Raw genomic sequence first — 8,634 nt, forward strand, 5'->3', positions numbered from 1 at the left:
ATGAGCTGCCAAGGAAATACCAAAGAGAGAGACAGGAACAAAGCACAACTGTAAAATCAGAGGAGACAAAAGGATTCAATAAATCTGATTCTTTTTTCTCACCCAGACTGTAGCATCTATGTCAACTGATGACAAGAATACTTTGGTGACGTTGGAAGGAGCTGGAACAAATCTGTTCTTCCTTAACAGCCCTGTGTCTAAGCCACCCATCCCAGCAGGTTTGTGGTCAATCTGGCTGAGGTCTGTGCCCTCTTTGACACAAGCTGTAGCTCCCATGCAGCCCTTCCTAGCAGGGTTCGTCTCAGAGATGTCAAGGACATGACTAATAACCAAATGTGCTCTCAAGCTCAGTGACTGAATTCATTTGTGTGACCAAAGACCCCATTAATAGTCCAACACTTAGTAAATATATTGTTACTTTTTCAATATAGAGGCATTGTCCGGAGGTATTTCTATTAGTTCTGGTTACCCCCAAACCACTTGAGCTCAGACATCTTGACATCCTGAACCTAAATGTGGATAAAGTGTGAGGCAGCACTCCAAAGGGTGAGAGAGAAGGGAAATCGTATATGTCATGAGGGGAAGGCCAGGTTTGATTGCTGGAGTATCTCATTATCAGAAAAGTTTGGACACTGATTTTCTGGAAATTCCCATAGCAGCAGCTGTCTCCTCTTTGAGTTGTTATTTGTCAGGGCTTTTCTTCACTTTGCTGGTGGAGTGACCCCATCTTCTTTGAGAACACTTCTACACCAAAGCACCTACCAATGAAGTAGGTAATTTTTAGGATAAGAAGTACGTGATGATTATTTTCAGTTTGTTACTCACACTGAGCCATTCAAGAGCTGAATTGTGTCAAGTTTTGATATTGATTTGGGTTTGGTTTTGTTCTTGAGGGTGTTGGTTTGGATTTTTTTGTTTGTTCGTTTAGTTGGGTTTTTCCCTTGCTGGATGGAGAACAGGAAATTAGTTTAAAAGAGCAATGACAAGAAATAGCACCTGTATGGCAAGAATGTGTGAGCAGATGATCAGTAAAGCTTAAAGAATATGGGGGTTTGCAAATATTTTAATGCAGAAACAATGTTCCACCACCTGCAAATAGCAGCAATTCAACAAGAGGGCTCAAGCTCAGAAATAAATGCATGAATCACTGTTTATTCTCTAGTCACATTAGTTACTAAATACTTGGGAACTCCAATTCTTCCACTCTCCTAGCTGGGCTGGGAAAAACAAAAGTGTAAGGCCAAATGCTGACTCAGAGAAGCGAAGAAAAGCACATATGGAACAGAAGAGCTTTTGAGGGGCACTCTCCTTTCAGCCTGCATTGTTCCTGCTAGAGCTCTTCGGAGGCTCTTGCTGAGGACTCACACCTATAGAAATGTGATTTGGGTCTGATCAAAAATGAAACACAAAGCTTTCCAGCTAAAGGAGAGCCTGAGGGTCTATGGCTGGGGGGTGGTTCTGCCAGCTGGTGTGAGCAAGGATGCAGTGGGGATCTGATCCTGGTTGCAAACAGCCGTGGGACAGAATTCCTCTGCTGTTGCCATCACTGGCTTAGACCTGCAGATCCTCGGAGCTGTGCGATGGAGGAATTTGAGGCCATCCTTTTGGCTGATGGCAAAGTGAGATTAGCGTAGGTCCCAATGCACCAAGCTGGCTTCTAGAGTATCTCCCGACACACCAAGGATGGCAGCCACTACACAAGCTTTTATTCCCACATTTAACCCGTGTAGTGAAATGCTGCCGCAACAATGAAAGCACATCAAAAAATGGAGGGTTATTGGGAGGGGAAATGGTTAGAAATGAAAGGGAAGAGCCTGAGATAGCATCTCTGTCACCTAAGGGACAAAGAGGAATAGGCATTGCTAACTAATGGGTGTTTTTCAACATTATGTAAAAACACTTTTAAAAGTCTCGTTTTAACAAGAGCTGCCCTGACGTGCTGGGGGATGTTTGAGCCCTTTCGGGTCTCAGCTGGCTCGCTCACACCTCAGCCCCACCAAGCCTGCCCGGCTGCTCCCGCAGAAGCGAGGCATTCATGCTGCCGGCGTGTTAATGATTTCACCCTCCATAAACCCGGCTGCTCAACCGCACGCTCAGCGGGACACACACCGAGATGAAACACCCTCTTTGGAGGCCAGGAGGAGGTGACAGGACTGAAGTTTCTTCCTGGGACAGTTTCAGTTCCATCCCAGGGGAGTCCCCCATGGGAAGAGTTGTCTGATTCCTATCACTTGTGGAGGCATCTAGCTCTTTTAGCCTCACTGGTATTGATATATTTTATCACAGCCAGCCAGTCCTGGGCTCATGGAGGCTGTTAATGCTTGTTTTAGAGCATTTCTCAAAGCCAGTCCTCCTCTTGGGTCCTGCTTTGAAAAAGGGCAGGGGGACACTCTGTGTCCCGCAGCTCTGCTGGTGCTGAGGGCCAGAAGACCTTCTCTTGTAGCAGAGCTCTCCACCTCAGGTACACAGGGTTAATTGGTTCCCCAAGCACTCTGTTGACGAATTTTACAGGAGGCTGGGAAAGTAATGAAAATAGTCTGCGCTGCATGTTTATTTGAAAAATGCTATAAAACCCCCTGAATAATTTTCACACTGAGGTGATCTGACCAGCCCGACATGAAACACTTAAGTGGGCCCTAGACCTGCTTGTGTAACCCAGCTGGGCACGACAATCTTCATTGCCGCTGAGTGCTCCATCCATGCTGGGGTAATTAAACACGATCCTATCTCATAACTAAAGTATCATGAGAAACAGCTCTTCAGATTAAACTCCACAAGTTCTTCTCCCTGCGGTCTGGACATTTGCAGCCGAAAGGAACTACGGGTATGCAACGGTCCCTCTCCTTCCAAAAGGCCCGAGAGAAACATGGGTACTACTGCATTAAAGTGTTTTTACCAGTAACCCTCCATGTCAGTACAGATATTTCAATATGTTTTATCTCTGGTCCATCCACTTTTCTCTGCGAGCCAGTATTTCCCTCTGTAACACACTAATGCTTTTGCATATGTGTTGATGGCAAGGAAGATCCAAACCCACCAGCTCTGTTGAGTGAAGCCGTTTTACACGTTCTTACATGGTGGTAACATCCACTAAGAAAAGCCAAAGGAAAACAACTGAGCCTCCCAGTCTCCTTCTGGCACTGTCCTGCTGTCCTGGGTGAGGAAACCCCAGTTAACCAGCCCAAGTGATCACATGAGAGGACAACAGGGCAGAAGATGATGTCGTGATGGTTGTACTCTGAGTACAGCTCTCAAAGCTTGTTTTGATGAGGGGTCATCTGATATCATTGCTGTGCAAGTTCAGCCACCCAGTGAGGAGCAGGTGGGGTTGTCCCCTGCCAGCAGGTCATCAAGATGCACTGGGGCAGAGAGGGGTGGGACTCAGAACTGGGGGAGGCCAAGGGCCTTCTCAAAGTACGGGATGGAGGGGCACAGCAAGCCTTCATCCTCTGGAAGATCCATGGTCCCCAGCAGATGGAAAAGCTGGAGAGGAGCAACACAATCTTCATAAAATTACACGGTGCTTTTGGAGGGAGGAAGGGGTTTCTTTCACGGGTGGTTGAGGTCAGAGTTTGGACTAGTATGTGAGACAGCAAGTCACACCATGCTTCAGGAGAAGCCAGCAATTCTTGTCCCAGCGACCAGAGCTCTTTCTTCCTCTTCTTTCTGCCAGTGCCTCTGCCTTCCCTTTGCAGGACCTCTGTCCTCAGTGAGGCGAAGAGCAGCTTCAGGAGGACAAGTGAAATCCCTTAGCTGCTGGCATCCCAAACAGGATATGTCACTTAAGCAGGGGAAGACGGGAAGAGGACACACACCGCAGACTTCCTGAGCAAAACGGGAACTCCATCCTGTGCCTGACACAGCCCCTCCAGCTGCCTTTGCAACAGCCACCCGCTCCCCTCCATCAGACTGACCATCTGCCAGCCTTCCTGCCTGTCCCTCCCGTCCCATCCTATCCTTCCTGCCCAGCGAGACTCTCCTAGCCAGGGAAAGCAAACAGCTTCTGTTTATTCCCTTCCCTCCATCTGCTAGTGCACAACATGAACCCACTCCACTGTTTTTCCCCCTTTTTTCCCCCCTTGTTGAATGAAGCTGTCTCCATTGAGCTGAGGGGCAGCCACCCACACCGCCCCACTGCAGTTGTCCGCGCTGAGGCACAGTCTTTGGTCCAAACGAGAAAATTTAGAAACAAACAAAATCTATCATTTGCCTTCACCACCTTTGGATATTTGCCACCGGAAGACAAGCCCAAAATACTGACTTCACGTGAAAAATGTCTCTTCTATTCTTGAGCTTCCAAGGCTTTTTAAAAAAAATTGTGCCGGTCATCCCCAATGAACTAAGAATGGACTTTTCCATAGGGGGAGGAAAGTTAAAAAAACCCCTAATTCTGTGATTATGCCAGCTCTGCTGCCCTTCCCATCCTATTCTGCTCTGCAGTTGTGTGCAGAGAAGCCCCACACTGGACACTGCAAAGATCTGGAGGATTTTGGGGCTGGGAGGCTGCAAGGAGGCATCACAGCTCGGTTTCACAGCTCCTCTACCACACAACACCACTGTCACAAGGCAGCTACAGCCGGGCATATGACACTCACCATGTTTGCTCTCTTTCTGTAACTTTTTGGGGAGCACTTAGCTTGAGAATCCTGCATAAATACATAAACCAGAATCTTTTCTAATCTTCTCTATATTTTCTGGGAAGAAAAACCTAGAGAATAGCCAGAGGTGCAGTGGGGGTTGAAGGTCCATCCTTTTTTCTTTCTGCCTACCAAAGTCATACTCTCTGTGTGCAACATCAGATTAAGCTGTCCCTCTTGCAAGACCAGTGCAGGTCCCCAACAGGGACTCGCAGCAAAGCCACATCTGGCACAACGTTATTTCTGTGACAGTGTGTTGGCTCCCTTGCTGGATGTTCTTACTGCCATGCACAAGTCCCACACCATGTATTTCATTAATACTCCCTGGAAGTTTCACCCATGGGAAGTCAGGAGCACAGGAGGTGTTTGTCACATCTAGAGGTGACAAAACCCAATCCAGCACCTGGGAGCGCTGGGAGCTGTGGGCAGCTTTTCTGAGTTATACCTCTGCTCTACACAGGCAGTTCCCAAAGCCCAGCAAATAGCCAAAATCTCATTTTTTTGGTAGTGAGCAGAGATGGGAGGAGCTCTCCCACCCCCACTGTGAGTTATCCAAGGTGAACCTCAACTATATGGGTCTGCTTCCAAATAAAAAACATCATTGCTTACACGTAGTATTTATATGTTCCTCCACCCTGGTTTTGGCTCCTTCCCACTTTTCTTGACAAACTGCAGACTGAAAAGGGCCATTCAGGGAGGTTCGCCGACACGGACACGGCTCCAGCTCCTCTGCCAGCTCCCTGCTCCAGAGTGAGCACAACAGATTTTCAGCAGAAGAATCTTTCTTGGCCTGCATTAACATTTTCACTTCTTACACTTAGACTATGTTCCCCTGGGCTTTGCTTTATTCTGCTTTCCTCTTTTCATGCTAATTGTTGCAATAGAGACCATAGCAGCAACCAGGCAGCAGAGCCATACACAGTGTAAATTCCATCTGAATTCTGTATATCCACGTAAGTCTGGGGAAGTGGCACCTTCTTCCCATGACCCCACTTCTGAGAAAACATTAAACTGACATAGACAGCCCTTGGTTTCTGCTTCTGAAACACATTTGCACCTGGTTTGCTATCAACAAACACAAAATAGAAAATAAACACAAGCATGGTTTTCCCTATAGCGGATCAAAGAGGTCTTTGCTTTCTTCAGTGATTAGATAGCAAAATATATATTCGCTGGCAGTTTTAAAGGGCAAATGCTGTGGGCATCAGCAAAGTGTTCCTTGCCTGCTGCTAGCTGGACTTGTAACCGTGACAAAACACACGAGAGATAAAGGAGGGAATTGTATTTTCTTTTTCTATTTATCCTGAAATCATGAAATTGAAATGGAAATAACCGTTTGCTGTGCTGTAGATTTCCAGGGTTGCAGGGTGTTTCCAGGACAGCCACAGTAGGAATCATTCCTACTGACATCCCAGATTTTATTGTTACGCCTATCAAACCCTAAACCTTAAACCAAAAAAAACAAACAAAAACACACCAAAACCAACCAACCAACCAAAAAACCCACCAACCAACCAAAAACAAACAAACAAACCTTCCTGATTAGTCTCATTGCTGTCTTTTCCTGATTAGAAACAGGCTGCATCAGGAGTACAGTAAGACAGGAGAGAGCCACAGGTAGAGAAATAACATCTTCAGGTTCTACTAAGAGTAATAAAGTTGAAAGCTAAAAAACAAACAAAGAAAATCTACTTTACCCTCTTTTGGAGACAAGATCTTTATCTTTAAGGATAAGGATTTCCATCTGTAAAAGAAATTCCCCAGGGAAGCCAGCGTGTTTCCTTTCGAGCAGAGGCTTGAATTCCATGCTGATCTTTTATTACAACAATTTCATTTCTTCTCAAGTGATGCTGGAGTCTATATTATTTTACCTGATAGATATTTACACAGGAGGGTGCATTTTTCTCATTACAGCTCGACAGAGACATCAACTTCTTCCGAAAATAGGTCCAAGCCGGCACCAGCTCCATTTTCCTAAACTCATGGATGCAGAACAACCTCAGATTTGGGCATACAATTTGTTTGTGGTTTTGTTTGGTTGGGTTTTTTTGTTTGTTTGCTGTTTGGGTTTTTGTTGTTGTGTTTGGTTTGTGGTTTGTTCTGTTTGTTTGTTTGTTTGAAACTGGATTTCTTGCCTTCTGTAATGTACTAAATGTGCCCTAGTGACCAGATATGCAGCTGGGAAAAAACACATGTGTATGAACACACTCCAGTGTCTCTTATAATCACTATGAAGCTGATTTTCAGAGGAAATTTGAATTCTCTTCACTGTATATCAAGTCACTGAAGATGTGCTTAGCTCCAATGGAAGAACTGGATTTATAAAGCTGGATTGGGTAGTTTTTGCTCATCAGTGCAGACATGGTCTGGGCAAAGTGGCATAAAACTCATTGATCAATATGCCCAAAAAGGTAAGTTGCACCTACTGGCAGAAGCACAGGGAAAACTGGAGCACATAGGGTGACACTGATCCTTTTGCCGAATCACCAAGCCAAGTAATGCTGAATCCCACAGCTGCTGGGTTTTAAGCATGCTGTCATTGTGCTCAAATCCAGGATTTCCCAACTCACATGACTAGAAATGCTGCAAAATTGTTACAGCTTTTGGAGGCAGACAATGTGAAAGCAGAGAGGGACCACTGCTCTAGAAAAAGGCTGTTTTCTTCTCTCAAATTCTTATGCTGGCTGTGCATTAGACAACTATACCCCCCAAAAGGCACCAAGGTCTATTTGCTGTGATTTAGGGTCAGATCTGTTGTACACAATCACTCTTTCAGCTATTGGGAGCTTGCAAAAATATTTGTGAGTCCAATGACGGTATACAGGGTAGCACAAAGATCTAGCTGTGGAGAAAATATCTTAAGGAGAAGCAAGTTGTTGTTATTGTCCTGTTTATGAAAATGTGCCTCATACAATCAGGAGGCTGAACTCTGGTGGACAGTCACTGAATATAGATGCCAAGTAAATGAAGAATGCGGCACACAAATAACCCACGGGCTGGCTGGGGTGACTCAAAAGCTCCTTAGAAACATGCAGGAGAACACAGTGGGGACTTGGTCCCATGCCAGGGTTTGTGGTGGGGGTGGCAGGGTGCTGAACAAGTGCCCCCAGCAACTCCACTCCAAGTGGCATCTCCTCTCCAGGCAGATTGAGATGAAGAAGCCAAGGGCTGTGCTGGGGATGAGCAAGCTCTTGTATGGAAGACAGGGAAAAATGGCAAGTTGGGGGGAGACCTTGCAATAACCCACCCTGGGCATGATGCTCTTTGTTCCCACAGCACCACGTAAAGCTAAACCACCCCCTCAGGACCGTTCCTCTGATAAATCCCACCCCAGCCACGCTTCCTCCTCTAAAACATCTCTGGAGCCAACAGCCCTGCGACCCACCGTGCTGTAACCAGACCTCATCCTGGTGAACCTGACAGAACAGCCCCCAAGGAGCAAAACCAGACCACGATTCTCTCCCTGATATTCATCACAACACTCCAAGAGCTACGTGATTTAGAGATGTTACAAGCCTTTCTTCTCCCCCTGTGTTTGCTGTGCATGTTTGCTTTGGCTGCCTTGCTGCAACCTCCTTTTCATTTCTAATTTTTGTATTCAATCACTTTACACACAGCATTTGGCTCCGGTCAGAGCACACACAGGTCCTCACTTGTTCCCCAGCTGGAGTCAGAGTGTTCAGAGGTGCAAAGAGAGGGACAACGAAGACAGAGAAGTGACTTACAGACCCAGGTAGATGCAGGATATAGTGAGGGGAGGGGACAGATTCACAAAGATGCTGGCCTGAGAGGATCATGGATCTGGGCTGCTTTTCTCAAATGGCTTTCTGTTGTCCACTCAAAGGAACATCATGTTTTTTAAAAATCGCACCAAATCACAACTGCCAGACAGAATACAAAATGCCGTGTTGTTCATGGTGGGGTTTTTCATCCGGGACTGGTTTTTGACTGTTTTTTCCTGCAAGGAAAAAAAGTCACTGTTGTTTATTGCCATTTT

The sequence above is a fragment of the Patagioenas fasciata genome, chromosome 12 (genome assembly GCF_037038585.1).
Source record: "Patagioenas fasciata isolate bPatFas1 chromosome 12, bPatFas1.hap1, whole genome shotgun sequence".
Taxonomy (NCBI): domain Eukaryota; kingdom Metazoa; phylum Chordata; class Aves; order Columbiformes; family Columbidae; genus Patagioenas; species Patagioenas fasciata.